Below are 15,818 nucleotides of genomic sequence, written 5' to 3'. Positions count from 1 at the left end.
GTTGGCCAGGCTGGTCTTGAACTCCTGACCTCAGGTGATCCACCCACCTTGGCCTCCCAAAGTGCTGGGATTACAGGCATGAGTCACCGTGCCCAGCCACATCTCCCTTTTAAACATTTTATTTTTAATTGTGGTAAAAACATATAACAAAATTTACCATCGTAACCATTTGTAAGTGTAGTATTCAGTAGTGTTAACTGCATGCACATCATTGTGTAACACATCTCCAGAAGCCTTTCATCTTGTAAAACTGAAACCTTATACCCACTGAAAAACTCCCACTTCTCCCTTCCCCCAAACCCTGGCAGCCACCATTCTGCATTCTGTCTCTGAGCGTGACTACTCTAGGACCCTCATATTAGTGAAATCATACAGTATTCGTTTCTTGGGGACTGTCTTATTTCACTTAGTATGATGTCCTCCGGGTTCATCCACGTTATAGAGTAATACTCCATTGTGGGTTGCATGCTTCAGTTTGTTTATCCATTCATCTGTGGAGAGACGATTGAGTAGCTTCCACCTCTTTGCGATTGTGAATAAAGCTGCTCTGAAGGTGTATGCTTCCTATTTTTAGTGTCACCTGGAATGAGGTTTTCTTTTTTACTTGCCTGCAAATCACTCTAATTGACCTATTCAGGGCATCAGCACAGAATTCTAATAAATAGAATAGAACTCTAACAAATGAAAAGAAAAGATTTATCACAATTCTCAAAGTAAAAGCATGACTTTAAAAATGATTGTTTCCTGTGAGTGAGAGGAGATGCTCACGTTCCTGTTTTCCCCTAAAGAATCCTGATGATACTTGGGCACTGGGTCAGTTTGTCAGTTTCTACATCCCACAGCTTTCTTTTCACCTTATTTCTACTAATTTACAAAACCTTAGCTCTCAGTTATAAGTCTCCTGCAATGACAGCTAGTGTTTGGTGGCCCTGCCAGGTGGCTTACAATTTACTCATGTAACAAACATGTCACTGAGTTCTCTACAAAAGCAAACATGATGGGGTGATTTCCCTCTGAAGTCTCCTCTCAGCTGCTGAGCAGTTGATCGTCTCAGCTGAGGACAGCTTGGCAAAGAGACAATAAATCCATGCTTGGTTGTATTTGCCTTGGAAAGATGTTTTCAGGTTCTCTCGCAGCATTTGAATGTAATTTTAAAGGATACTCAATCGCATGCCATTGATTTCTGTCACTGAGGGGTGAAGGAGTTTACTCCTTTCTGTCACTGAGGGGTGAAGGAGTTTACTCCTTTCTGTCACTGAGGGGTGAAGGGAAAAGTGAAACCTTCTGCAGTGCAGCCATTGTACTACAGCTTGGACTTCCTAAGCCAGTCTGACATGGCATCTTCCACATTAATAATGCAGGCTTTTCAGTCCTGACAAGCAGAGCAGGCTATAGAAGGTCATGATTACTTGGTGAAGACCCTTGGTGCCGCAAGCAGCCACTTAAAGCAGCCAAACTGGACTCGTGGATTAACACATGAAATAATTTTTTAAAAATCTCATTTGCATTTCAAAAACCTTAACAAGTACTACTTTTCTCTCAACATCTAATTGTCTTGAGCACGAAAACAGCGTATAAAATGTATATGTATTATTTAAAGAATAAAAATACAAGGAACAAAGACTAAAAATGCACTCACCAATGGGTTAAGAAACAGTATCATGAGACCTCTGGATGGCCGTCTCCAAGTGAATCCCCTCCCTCCAGCCACAGTCTACCCCATTCTCAGTTCTGTGGACATCCTTGTCTTGTTATTCTCTATAGTTTTGCTATTGATTTACATGTCCCTAACATGACAGTATTTACTTTTGAAAACGGAGTAGCAAGCCATGGATGAAAGGGAAAGCAATGTTTCCCAAGCTAGATGCAGGCTCCCAGGGGACTGTGATCTGCACAGAGGCAGGTCCCTGTCTGGCTTCCACTTCCTGCGAGTTCACACGGGTCTCTTTGGGGAAGCCAAAGGGCAAAGTTTTGACTGAGTCCGGGATAACAGCACCACTGTTGGGACATCTGGTAGGACGACACAGTGGGCCAGAGACGGCAATCCAGCCAAAATGCAGTCAGGGAACGGCACTGCTCTATATTTTTTGTATTTTCTGTAATTTTTGCTCCCTATGGCCAAGTATCAAATCTCAGGAGTGGATCAAAGCAGAACTCTTTGGGGTACAGTGGATGTGCTCTGTCGTTTTGCTCTCTCTCTCTCTCTCTTTTCACCGGGCTGCCAGGCTTCTTTTTCATCTTTTTCTTGTGCACGTTCCTCTACTTTATCTTCTAACCTTTCTATTTTGTTTTCATTCACTTAGCTTATAAGAGCTTTCTTTAGGCTGGGCGTGGTGGCTCACATCTGTAATCCCAACACTTTGGGAGGCTGAAGCCGGTGGATTGCTTGAGCCCCGGATTTTGAGACCAGCCTGGGTAACATGGCAAAAACCTGTCTCTACAAAAAATACAAAACTTAGCCAGGCATCGTGGCGCACCTGTAGTCCCAGCTACATGTGAGGCTAAGGTGGGAGGATCCACTGAGCCCCGGAGACTGAGGCTGTAGTGAGCCATGATCATGCCTCTCCTTGCCAGCCTGGAAAACAGAGTGAGACCCTTTCTAAATAAATAAATAAGAAGAAGATTTAAAAAGAGCTATTTTTATCCCAAGTGTTCCTTTTCATGTGATTCATTCTTGTTTCATGGTGCAAAATTATCTTCTCTTATCCCTCAAAGATACGCTGGTTTTTCTTTTGAAGTTTTCTTCTGCCAACATAGTCTCTCTCTTTTTTGTCCCTGTTTGTTTTGGCCCCTACCTTCCATTATAGAGGCAGTCCTCTGACGGTCTGGGGATCATTGGTCATCTGCTCAGCAAGAGTGAAGTGCTAAAAAGCTGGCAGGAGGCTCTGCACGCGTTGGTGGGACTCACAGACTTTGGGTGAAGCCTTTGTGGGAGGGTCCCTTGATGTGATGAGTATGTTTAGGTTTTTCCTGAGCTGGTAGGATTCCCCAGAGATTTCCATTTGTCTGCACTGAGGGTAGAGGTTGCAGTTTATTTATTTATTTTTCTACGTTTTTTGTTTGTTTGTTTTTGTTTTCTTGAGACTGAGTCTCACTCTGTTGCCCAGGCTGGAGTGCAGTGGTGAGATCTTGGCTCACTGCAACCTCCACCTCTTGGGTTCAAGCGATCTCCTGGCTCAGCCTCCAGAGTAGCTGGGATTACAGGCGCCTGCCACCACCCCCGGCTAATTTTGGTATTTTTAGTAGAGACTGGGTTTCGCCATGTTGGCCAGGCTGGTCTCAAACTCCTGACCTCAGGTGATCTGCCTGTCTCGGCCTCCCAAAGTGCTGGGATTACAGGCGTGAGCCACCGTGCCCAGCCTGTTTTTTCTACTTTTATTTTAGCTTCAGAGAGTACACGCGTAGGTTTGTTACATGAGTTAATTGCATGTCACTGAGTTTTCTAAAGTGAGACCATTCGTACACAAAGGGTCTCATTTTTAGAGAATGTTGAATGCAGAGTTGGGGGGCTTGCATCTAGCACTTACACATTCACACAATTCCTTGTTTGTCTACGGGTTTATTTATTGTTTTTTGGTATGATATTTACACCCCCCTGCTGGGCCTGGCACTCCCCCAGTTGGGTGACCTGACCCTGTTTTAGTTTCTCTGTAGAAAAAAAAAAACCTTTAGATTTCCACCAGGTGGAAGCAGGGGCATTTACCCAGAGTCATGAAATGTGCGCGGGCGCTAGGTCAACCTTCTCATCAAGGGCCTTCTCTTAGCCCACCTTCCCCATCACCCCAGTTCCAGTGGCTCCTCGTGTTGCCTGTAGCAGAGTTGTTGGAAGATTTTGAGGTGTAATCTCATCTGGTTCCCAGCTTTCTCAAGTCTGCCATGCCAGTAACGCCACAGCCATCTGCCTGCCAGCTTCCAAAATGTTATTGCTGTTAGCATCTTTATTTTGTGTGATGTCTTTAAAAAGCAAATTCTGGTGTCGAAGTTTGGTCCAGGTTTCAGTAAGTATAAAATTATTTACAGATTTCAATCCATCATCTTAACTTACAAATTCATTAGCCTCATTCTTTACCCCTTTCTGTCTATGGCAGGATGAAAACGCAGGGTCCACATTTGATTGTGTGTTCAGTTTTCACAGTGTCTTCTAAAACTAAATCACAACCAAAAAAAGACTCCCTGGGAGTAAGACAGAGTGTGGACAGCCATTCAGAGACCGTTCTTTTTTTTTTTAGAGCAGGAGCCTTCCTTCCTGTTCCCTTCCAGATGTTCCTTTGGTAGGAGAATTTGGGCATCTGTTTCAGCCTACAAACCATCTCCCACAGTAACTGGTGACAAAGAGAACAAAGCATTGTTGCATCTTTCTTCTTCATGTATATATACAGTATGTATCAAAAGCAGTAAACTAGCTCACATTTGCTATTGTAAATGCTTTGTCACATTGTATATTGCCAAATGGTAGAGGCCAAAGGAAAACGTCTCCTGCCCTTTTTTTTTTTTTTTTTTTTTGAGACAGGGTCTTACTCTGTCACCCAGGTCGGAGTGCAGTGGCGCGATTTTGGCTCACTGCAACCTCCATCTCCCGAGTTCAAGCAATTCTTCTGCCTCTTCTTCTGCCTCAGCCTCCTGAGTAGCTGGGATTACAAGTGTGCACCACTACACTCGACTAATTTTTCTTTAAAGATACGGTTTCACTGTGTTGGCCAGGCTGGTCTTGAACTCCTGACTTCAAGCTATCTGCCTGCCTCAGCTTCCCACAGTGCTGGGATTACAGGCGTGAGCCACTGCACCTGGCCAACTTCCCCTTTGCTCTCTGAAGTTAAGCTGAAAAATCAACTGACAAAAGGCAGATTGATAGGAGAAATGGCATAGAAATTTACTAGAGTACATAGGGGGAAAATCACAGTGATTACCCTACCACTCAATGGGGTACAGATGGTTATATGTTCGTCTTCCTGGGGGCAAGGGTGATGGAGCAGTGTGGATTATTTTATGGGGACAGTAAAAGATTTGAGAGGGTGGAATTCTACGGGCTTGAAGAATGTACAATGGCCTGGCACAGAGTCTGTTGGACACACAGAGCAGACAATGGTTTCTGACAAAAGTCTGTCCAAGTGTGTTGACAGACTTTAATGTTTTTTTCTTTTTAAACTTTGTTTTTCTTTTGACAGTCTTTCTTCATGTGATATGAGTTCAGTTAATGAAAACTCAGGGACAGGATTTGGAGGTAATTGTTTTCTTCGGCAAATCTGTACTCCAGGCAGGTAAGGGAACTTCAGAGAACAACTTTAGCCTGTGCTTTGGGAGGTCATACAGAATTGAGAGACGGGACATGGGGAAGGTCACAGAGGCCTTGAGGCTTCTTCCATTCAGCATGTCAAAGGGCCATATTTTGGGGTATTGGTTTCTGAGCCCCAACAGTACCATATTTATACAATAAGATCTTTGATTAGGCTGTTTGGCCAATAGCTCATTGTATTTTTCTCTAAGTATAACATACATGATGAACTCTGTAGCCAGGTTTATGATTCTTTATAATAATGTAACATGCATCTCTTTGTGTTTCAGTAAGTAAGACATTTGAATAATGTGTTGGACGTTTTTGTCTTTATTCTATTTAGCAATGAAATCAGTTTTGTCCTAGAAGGTAATTCTTTGTTGTTTTTGTTACGGAGAAACTCTACTGGTTTATTAGAATGTTACTGTGTTTGTTTATTTAATAAATCAGAAGTTTCAGTGGTATTGTAGGAACAAAGGGAAAGCTTCTCCTCTATCCTCAGAAGGGTAGTTGAAACGAATTGTGAAAAAGGAGTATAAATTTTTAATCTTCCTTTTTTATTAAGAGACAGAGTCTTGCTATTTTGCCCAGGGTGGAGTGAAGTGGATATTCACAGATGTAGTCATAGCTCATAGCAGCCTCAAACTCCTGGGCTCAAGCAATCCTCCTGCCTTACCCTTCCAAATAGTTGGGACTACAGGCGTGAGTCACTGCAGCTGGCCAAATGTTTAATAATAATTGTTTTTTAGAATGTGTTTACTTAGAAAAGTTTTCTCAAACCTTTTTGATAATAAAAACTCTTAGAGTTTTGCTAAGCTAAATTAAATAATGGATATTCATTAACTATCTAGATGATATCCAAATATGATATAATGCCAAGACATTAATGATTAAATATGAGTTTAAGCTCCTATACTTTGGCTTCCTATTTTAGAGAAATAAAACTTATTTAGATCTGTTAGTAAATGTGTCCTGTTTTACATTGAAAAACTGTTTCATTAGAAAGCCTATGTTTCTAAAAATAATAAAATGTGTATCAAAGATTGTTAGTATCTAACAGTTAAAATTGCTTACTTTCTAGGTTTTTCACTGAAAATTAGGGTTTCTAAGAGTTAACTTTGTAATTAATAGATATATAAACTAAAACTACCAAGTATAAGATAAACAATTTTGCATGCAAAGTGTAATAAGAAAAGTAGAATGTGGTTTTGGGAAAAAATTATACAACATCATGAGAATATGTTTTTGTTATAGGGAATATAATTTTGTCAGTTTAGAGGTTTTGAAAGTTTTTTTTTAATTAAAGGAATAAAAAATGGATAAATCTAAATGGAAATAAAAAATTGGAGAAAGAAAGAATAAAAAAATTGTAAGAGGTTATAAAAGGTTTATGGAAACCTTATCATGTGTGGTCAAAAGTGATTATAATTGAATGGATCTGTTTATCAGGTTTTACTAAAGTTAGTTTTAGCATTAATAATACACTGATGCAAAGGTAAAATTCGTTTTCCTCTTTTAAACAAGATTTCCAGGTAGTATTAACAAGAGATAGTAAAAGGTTTTTCTTTAGCTTTTAGGTAAACTACACACACACACACACACACACATGCACACACACACACACGAGACAGAGAGAGAGGAGAGGGGGAGGAGGGAAGACGAGACAGATTCTGAGACAGATTCTGTTGGTCTCATGCTGTCGTTATTTGGTCTTTCTTGTTTTGTTTTGAGATAGAGTCTCACTCTGTTGCCCAGCCTGGGGTGCAGTGGCACCACCTTGGCTCACTGCAAACTCTGCCTCCTGGGTTCCAGTGATCCTCCTGCCTCAGCTTTCCAAGTAGCTGGGATTACAAGTGTGCGCCACCACAACCAGCTAATTTTTGTATTTTTGGTAGAGGCGGGGTTTCACAATGCTGGCCAGCTGGTCTGAAACTCCTGACCTCAAATGATCTGCCTGCTTCAGCCTCCCAATGTGCTAGGATTACAAGTGTGAGCCCCCACACCTGGCCCTTCATTTGGCCTTTTGATTGTTTGGAAAACTGAGTCTCCTCTCTACCAAAAAGTAAAGATTTTTGCTTTTTGAAATCTTTAAATTATCACTTTGGCTAGACAAATGACTTATTTTACAGTGACCTGTTATCCTATTCTGATCAAGTGTTTTAAACCTTTGATATTTGACAAACTTCCCCAAAACAAATTTTAAATTCTAAATTCAATCTTCTTGACCTCCAATGAACTTTTTTACTATTGGGGCCCCTGGAAGTCCAAGGTTGATATATTAGGCTTAATTCGTGTGTTAAAATCATTCAGGAAGCATTATCAAATAAGAAATGGTGTTTAACATTTTTTAGTTATATTTGGATAAATGTGTTGTTACTAATATTTGTCCCCAAATTGTATGAGATGCCTAAAATTCAGATATGTGTTGGTAAGTACTCTTGAGTACAGGTTCCTGATAACTTTAGAGATCCTACCATTGGATTCAGTAAAAACTTCCATAATTCTAAATACAAATCTTACAGATTCATGAAGATTGCTAACCCAACATCAAACAAAATAAAAGTTAATTACCTGGAGCTGATCTGATAGAGAACTGAAATGCTTTTCTATGCCTTTTTGTTTGAAACATTGCTGATGCTTTTTAGGTTTTGTTTTCCAGAGTCAAGAAAACTTTTTTTTTTTAAGCTATTGGGTAAATTACACTTTTATGAGAAAAACTGAAACATTTACCTTTCTCTCCACCTGATTTCTTCAAAATTTGGAAACTATTTGTGAGTATTCTTAATTTATGGCATTACAGTTATTTGCAAAACTTCAGTAAGAACCCATCTTCTTTTGTAATGGACATAATTGAATACACTTGTTATTTTACCAAGACTTTGGAATGACATAGTTTTGGATATGAGCAGACTGCTTTGAGGAATCAAGGTTGATTTTATGAAGCTGATAAAAAACCCTTTGGAAAGACTGGCCTGGTGTCTTGTCTACAGTATCTTTACAAGGTTTCTGAACTTGCAGTAAGTAAAGAATGTCACTTTCTGACAGGTCCAAGAAACTCAAGATATTTTGGGGACTTCTAGAAGAGAGGAATTAACCCAAATCATACAGGTATTACAGGCACAGTCTGATGGTGAATCATTGGCTAGGCTTCCTAGTTTCAAGAGGATTTTAAAAGCCTAATTTGAAATTCTTTATGAAAAAAACCCAGAAAAGCCAACTTTAAAAAAGCCCATATAACCAATCAACCAATCATTATTCTTGCTACACTTCTTTGTTTTTCAAAGACATGGGATCCTGCTCTGTGTCACTCTGCCTGGAGTGCAGTGGCATGATCATGGCTCACTGAAGCCTTAAACCCTTGTGCTCAAGAGCTCTTCCCACTTCAGCCTCTCAAGTAGCTGGGATTATAGGACCAAGCCACAGTGCCCAGCTCTTGCTTCACTTTATGCAATAAATCAGCAAGTATAATAAGACTACAATTTGGCTGGGCTTGGTGGCTCATGCCTGTAATCCCAGCACTTTGGGAGGCCAAGGCGGGCAGATCATGAAGTCAGGAGATAAAGATCATCTGAGGCCAGGAGTTTGAGACCAGCCAGCCAGCCTGGCAAACATGGTGAAACCCCGTCTCTACCAAAAATACAAAAATTAGCTGGGCATGGTGATGCATGCCTGTAGTCCCAGCTACTGAGGAGGCTTAGGTGGGAGAATGGCTTGAACCCAGGAGGTGGAGGTTGCAGTGAGCCAAGATCACACCACTGCACTCCAGCCTGAAAGACAGAGTGAGACGCTGTCTCAAAAAAAAAAAAAAAAAAAAAAGAAAAAAGAGACTAATTCAAGAATATATGGACAATATATTTAAATTGGTTCTTTTATGCCTGTCCCGAATTTTTCCCACTCCTTTGCCTATCTCTATCTAACAACTTCTAACCCAAATCTCTCCAAAGCTATCAACATGGCTTTTAATATGTGAAAGTTTTTTAAAGTTTCAAAGTAGGACTGACAGAAATAAAAATATTTTACTCCCAAAATATCCTTCTTTGATATATTTTGAGGTGTCTGTTCAGAGAGCCAGCAAACAGAAGTAGGCCTGCAAAGCTGTCTTTCGTGGGGAGATTTGCATCTGTACAGAATCTGCCTTGATGCAGCCTGGCTTCTTCTTTTTTTTTTTTTTCAATTTTATTATTATTATACTTTAAGTTTTAGGGTACCTGTACACAACATGCAGGTTTGTTACATATGTATACATGTGCCATGTTGGTGTGCTGCACCCATTAACTCGTTATTTAGCATTAGGTATATCTCCTAATGCTATCCCTCCCCACTCTCCCCACCCCACAACAGTCCCCAGTGTGTGATGTTCCCCTTCCTGTGTCCATGTGTTCTCATTGTTCAATTCCCACCTATGAGTGAGAACATGCGGTGTTTGGTTTTTTGTCCTTGCCATAGTTTGCTGAGAATGATGGTCTCCAGCTTCATCCATGTCTCTACAAAGGACATGAACTCATCATTTTTATGGCTGCATAGTATTCCATGGTGTATATGTGCCACATTTTCTTAATCCAGTCTATCATTGTTGGACATTTGGGTTGGTTCCAAGTCTTTGCTATTGTGAATAGTGCGGCAATAAACATACATGTGCGTGTGTCTTTATAGCAGCATGATTTATAATCCTTTGGGTATATACCCAGTAATGGGATGGCTGGGTCAAATGGTATTTCTAGTTCTAGATCCCTGAGGAATCGCCACACTGACTTCCACAATAGTTGAACTAGTTTACAGTCCCACCAACAGTGTAAAAGTGTTCCTATTTCTCCACATCCTCTCCAGCACCTGTTGTTTCCTGATTTTTTAATGATGGCCATTCTAACTGGTGTGAGATGGTATCTCACTGTGGTTTTGATTTGCATTTCTCTGATGGCCAGTGATGATGAGCATTTCTTCATGTGTTTTTTGGCTGCATAAATGTCTTCTTTTGAGAAGTGTCTGTTCATATCCTTTGCCCACTTTTTGATGGGGTTATTTGTTTTTTTCTTGTAAATTTGTTTGAGTTCATTGTAGATTCTGGATATTAGCCCTTTGTCAGATGAGTAGGTTGCAAAAATTTTCTCCCATTCTGTAGGTTGCCTGTTCACTCTGATGGTAGTTTCTTTTGCTGTGCAGAAGCTCTTTAGTTTAATTAGATCCCATTTGTCAATTTTGGCTTTTGTTGCCATTGCTTTTGGTGTTTTAGACGTGAAGTCCTTGCCCATGCCTATGCCCTGAATGGTATTGCCTAGGTTTTCTTCTAGGGTTTCTATGGTTTTAGGTCTAACATGTAAGTCTTTAATCCATCTTGAATTAATTTTTGTATAAGGTGTAAGGAAGGGATCCAGTTTCAGCTTTCTACACATGGCTAGCCAGTTTTCCCAGCACCATTTATTAAATAGGGAATCCTTTCCCCATTTCTTGTTTTTGTCAGGTGTGTCAAAGATCAGATAGTTGTAGATATGCGGCATTATTTCTGAGAGCTCTGTTCTGTTCCATTGGTCTATATCTCTGTTTTGGTACCAGTACCATGCTGTTTTGGCTACTGTAGCCTTGTAGTATAGTTTGAAGTCAGGTAGTGTGATGCCTCCAGCTTTGTTCTTTTGGCTTAGGATTGACTTGGCGATGCGGGCTCTTTTTTGGTTCCGTATGAACTTTAAAGTAGTTTTTTCCAATTCTGTGAAGAAAGTCATTGGTAGCTTGATGGCGATGGCATTGAACCTATAAATTACCTTGGGCAGTATGGTCATTTTCACGATATTGATTCTTCCTACCCATGAGCATGGAATATTCTTCCATTTGTTTGTATCCTCTTTTATTTCATTGAGCAGTGGTTTGTAGTTCTCCTTGAAGAGGTCCTTACATCCCTTGTAAGTTGAATTCCTAGGTATTTTATTCTCTTTGAAGCAATTGTGAATGGGAGTTCACTCATGATTTGGCTCTCTGTTTGTCTGTTATTGGTGTATAAGAATGCTTGTGATTTTTGCACATTGATTTTGTATCCTGAGACTTTGCTGACGTTGCTTATCAGCTTAAGGAGATTTTGGGCTGAGATGATGGGGTTTTCTAGATATACAACCATGTCATCTACAAACAGGGACAATTTGACTTCCTCTTTTCCTAATTGAATACCCTTTATTTCCTTCTCCTGCCTGATTGCCCTGGCCAGAACTTCCAACACTATGTTGAATAGGAGTGGTGAGAGAGGGCATCCCTGTCTTGTGCAGCCTGGCTTCTTCTGAGCCTTCCCTTGTTTGATGTAGGAAAGATTAACTGAGAGTTTGACACCTTTGAAGGTTGGAAACATTTACCCTCTATTCTTTCTGAAGGCTGCTACCTATGAGGTTTCATCTACATAGCAAGACCACCTTTGCTAGCCAGGCCTCCTCTTCTCTCCCCGCCGTAACCTGTCATGTACCATAACCTGATTTACCACCATAACTTGTTTTGGGCCATTCTCTGAGCTCCCATTCTCTTGGTAACCTCAAGATGGTAAGTAAGCTTCTTTACTCCACTGGGCATTTGGAGTAATCACTCTGTGGTTCTTTCCTATGTGCACATAAATAAATTTGTACACCTTTTCTCCAGTGAATCTGCCTTTTGTGAGTTATTTTTTCAGCAAACCTTCAGAGGGCAAAAAGGACATTTTTCCCTTGGCTCCTACGGGGGTATTGTTTTCTAAGCCCTAATAAGCTCATCTGGCCAGGTCTTATACTTTGCTCAGGGGACTTGGGGAAGGAGAACTTCGATTTAATCTAACACGTTTTTCAGATGTTCATTGTGGCACTTCTTACTCACTTTCACTTTTCAGCTGCCTCTCTAAGATCATCACACCTGCAGCTTTGCTTGACACAGTGAGTCCTGGTTGCCATCCTAAATCATTCTGGAATCATGAGCACTATGTGCATTCATAGATGATTCTGATGTGTGGAATATCCACTACTGTCTCCATCATTATTTTAGGTTTCAATGAATACCTTTGAGCCACTGATTCAATCTAATATAACCCAATAGCAATGATAAAGATTGTAGACTTACTAAACAGAAATAAGCAAATGTGAAAAATATATTAACCAGAATTAACTGTATCCTGCTAGTTGAATGTTATTTAAGAACATTTGATTAATGTCATCTTCATGGAAAATGCTCAACATTTAAATATGCAGGAGCTATTAGGAACAAAATGAAATTTCTGGGAAATCATTACTATGTTACATTTTCAATTTATGAAGTGTGACTACAACTGTTTCATTTGGGAAAGGAAAGTAGCTCAGAGCAGTCGGAAGAATCTGAGGAATGCGAAATTTATCAGAGAGACAGGAGAGTCTCATTACTCTTATGCCCAGGGTTAATTGTTTAAAGCCATTTTGTATTTTTCTTCTATTGCCTGTAGTTCCCAGACTAGCTGACAAATTACCTAAAATGCTATGAGTTGCGCAATGTGACCCTCACCCATATCTTCATATTTCTGGAGTTTGTGATACAAAGAACAACGTATAGCCAATTAATAGCTTATACTATTTTGAGTGAGTCACCATGGCATGCACCTGTAATCCCAGCTACACGGGAGGCTAAGATGAGAGAGCACTTGAGTACAGGAGTTCAAGACCAGCCTGGGCAACACAGGGGTAAACCTTGTCTCAACAAGAGGAAGAACAAAAAAGAAGCTTATGGTATTTTAATGAACCAATGTAAATACTTGGTAAACAACTTTAGAACTACCCCTTCTTTTTTCCCTTTAAAAATCCACTTATAATTGCCAATTGGAGCATATAGTCTGGGCAACTTGAATCAATGTCCCCAGGGTTGCAGTCCTCAAACTTGGCTCACATAAGCTCTCTACTTATATTAATTTTGCCTTGGCTTCTTCCTTTAGGCCAACACATTGCCTTTTCCTCTGAAACCCCAAAGCACCTGTGGCTCACTGCAGATATTACTGGGTTCCATGCTTTGGGAGTGCTGGTCTAAGTGAGAAGACTCCTTGGAGAGGAGATGAGAGCCCATAGGAACCTGGAGATTCCCCTGCAGAACAGCAGGCCTTTTAAACTCCTCCCTCCTGGCTTTCACTTGTAATCAGTTGGAGGCTCCATCAAGCCAAACAAGTCAACATCTGCCCCTTTTTCAGTTCTCTCAGCTGTCACTTTTCATCTAGACTTCATTAGCTCCTTCCTGGTCTTTCCCCAAAATGCCTAATAGGCTTTCCTGGATGATTTCCTTGATTTCTTACCCTTGAGTCTGGCTGTCTTCCCAGGGGAGCCGCTTGTCTGGCATGGCAGCTGGCACAGAGTAGGCACTCAGTAATTTTAGGCCTTCTGCTTTAGTTGTCAGAGGGTGGATTGACAACACGATTGATTGACAGGGAATGCAATTTGCTACTACTGATATAACAATCAGAACTGAAAATATGACAATCAGACTTAGCTCCTGAAAGAGAGGGGAAAATTCTGTGGTCTTGGCCAGGAACAGATCAGTTGAGTGGATTTATATACCAACACAATGGATGACAACGGTGACAGTGTCCTGTCACGATGGCTTCAGGGAATGAGCGGTGTAGGCAGCTCAAACAACCCATCTGGTGCTAACGTGGATGGGGAGAGAGCTCATCAATCCTGAGCAGATATTTGATGTGAAGGCCAGATTGCTTTCTTGTGTGGGTTTTATAGCTGTGCACACTCAACTATTAAGGACAACCTTTATTACTAAAATTTTTGTTGGACGGGTGCTGTAGCTCACGCCCATAATCCCAGCACTTTGGGAGGCCAAGGGGGGCAGATCACGGGGTCAGGAGATCAAGACCATCCTGGCTAACACGGTGAAGCCCTGTCTCTACTAAAAATACAAAAATTAGCTGGGCCTGGTGGCAGGCGCCGGTAGTCCCAGCTACTCCAGAGGCTGAGGCAGGAGAATCACCTGAACCCGGGAGGTGGAGGTTGCAGTGGGCCGAGATTGCACCATTGCACTCCAGCCTGGGTGACAGAGTGAGAATCTGTCTCAAAAAAAAAAAGGAAAAATTAATTTTGTCATAGAAGATGAAACTCTTAATCCTTCCTTTGAAGTAATTACTTTCAGAGATCTTGTTTGGAGGTTCTAGCAGGGGAGTGCAGCTACTCATATACCCTTGACCAAAGAACGGCCCTCCTCTGTTGGGGAAGGTCATCTGCAGCATCTGGAAGGATGCACATGGAGCGATGAGGGAAGAAGGAGACACCTACCTAGCCAGCCAGATCAGACAAATTAACCCTGGCCATCAGTGGGGTGACAGATGTTGCAGCCAGATCGCCCTCACATCCGGAAATAATTGCTTTTAAGATGCAATATTTGAAAACCTGAATTTTCTTGGGTAAGCAACTATTATATTGCTAATTTAACGAAAGACTTTTTAAAAACAATTAATATACTTTTTAGAGCAATTTTAGAATTGGTTAGAAAGTACAGTGTTCCCACATCCCCCTTTCCTGTACCATACACACAGCTTCCCCCTTTTTTTTTTTTTTTACTACTTATGTTTGTGTGGTACGTTTGTTATACTTGATGAGCCAATATCAACGCATGTTTACTAGCTAAAGCCCATACTTCACAGTTTACATTAGGGTCAATTCTTGGTGTTGTGCATTCTATGGGATTTCACAATGTGCAATTACATATATCCACTTTGATAGTATCATACAGAGCAGTGTTTTTTTTTTTTTCTTTGAGATAGGCTCTCACTCTGTCACCCCAGCTGGAGTGCAGTGGTGTGAACACAGGTCACAGCAGCCTCAACCTCCCAGGCTCAGGTGATCCTCCCATCAGCCTCCCAAGTGGCAGAGGAAAGAGAAAGGACACTGGGTGTGAGGGAGGGGTGCAAAGTCAGGACCAAGCATCCATGGGAACACGGGGGAGGATGAAGGCACAGAGGCTGGGGAGAGAGGGCAGGGCTGTCAGTGTTGAAGGCTGGAAGGGATGAGGGAGTCTGCAGGCTTGGCACAATCAACTGCGTTCCAGCTTTTGTGACCTGCCTGGAGGAAGATGAAACAGGCTCCTCATCCTTACTGGTAAAGATAAACCCAAATCCCATCTCACCTCCCAACTCCGGTCTTCCCACCCTAGCCATTGCCCACCTCACTCCATCTGTCCTTGCCAAGCCTAGACTGGCTTAGCCTTCGCTGCTCTGTGGACTCACAGTGCCCTGTGGCTATGGCTGTAGCTGCACTTACCACTTGTTTTACAGTTGTCTCTTCACGTGGTCATATCTGTCTTGAGTCTCTGCACTCCCAGGGCAGAGGCTGAGTCTCATTCATCCAGCAGCCCCAAAGCCCAGCCCCACTCCTAGCATGTGTCATTGCTTAGTGTTAAGTGACTGTCCATTGTGACATGTGGACATCCTCAAGGTCACATAAACAGCTATATGATGCTTAAGCGATGGGGAATTATCTTGCTGCTTGGTGGGGGGTGGGAGAATAATAGGTGGGAAGATGGTGGAGGATGATGGAAAAGCATTTTTAAAGGGTGAACATTGAGTAGCTGAGTAGCTACTTTTTTT

General features: G+C 41.4%; 1 protein-coding gene across 4 annotated transcripts in view; it reads right to left on the bottom strand.

Moving 5' to 3' along the window:
- C3H9orf153 (chromosome 3 C9orf153 homolog) overlaps positions 1–15,600 on the bottom strand; it is a 41,850-nt gene extending 26,250 nt beyond the window's left edge. For 3 of the 4 annotated variants that reach the window (XM_055269951.2, XM_063636294.1, XM_055269950.1), the window contains exon 1: positions 15,493–15,585. The gene's annotated coding sequence lies outside the window, so the exon portion shown is untranslated. Of the gene's footprint in view, positions 1–15,492 lie in introns of all 4 variants that reach the window. The other variant, XM_055269952.1, reaches the window with a different exon arrangement.
- Positions 15,601–15,818: the final 218 nt, after the last annotated feature.

This window comes from Symphalangus syndactylus, chromosome 3 (assembly GCF_028878055.3).
Source record: "Symphalangus syndactylus isolate Jambi chromosome 3, NHGRI_mSymSyn1-v2.1_pri, whole genome shotgun sequence".
NCBI classification, from domain to species: domain Eukaryota; kingdom Metazoa; phylum Chordata; class Mammalia; order Primates; family Hylobatidae; genus Symphalangus; species Symphalangus syndactylus.
Note: the sequence above shows the minus strand (reverse complement) of the source record. Positions and strands in the feature narration are given on the sequence as shown.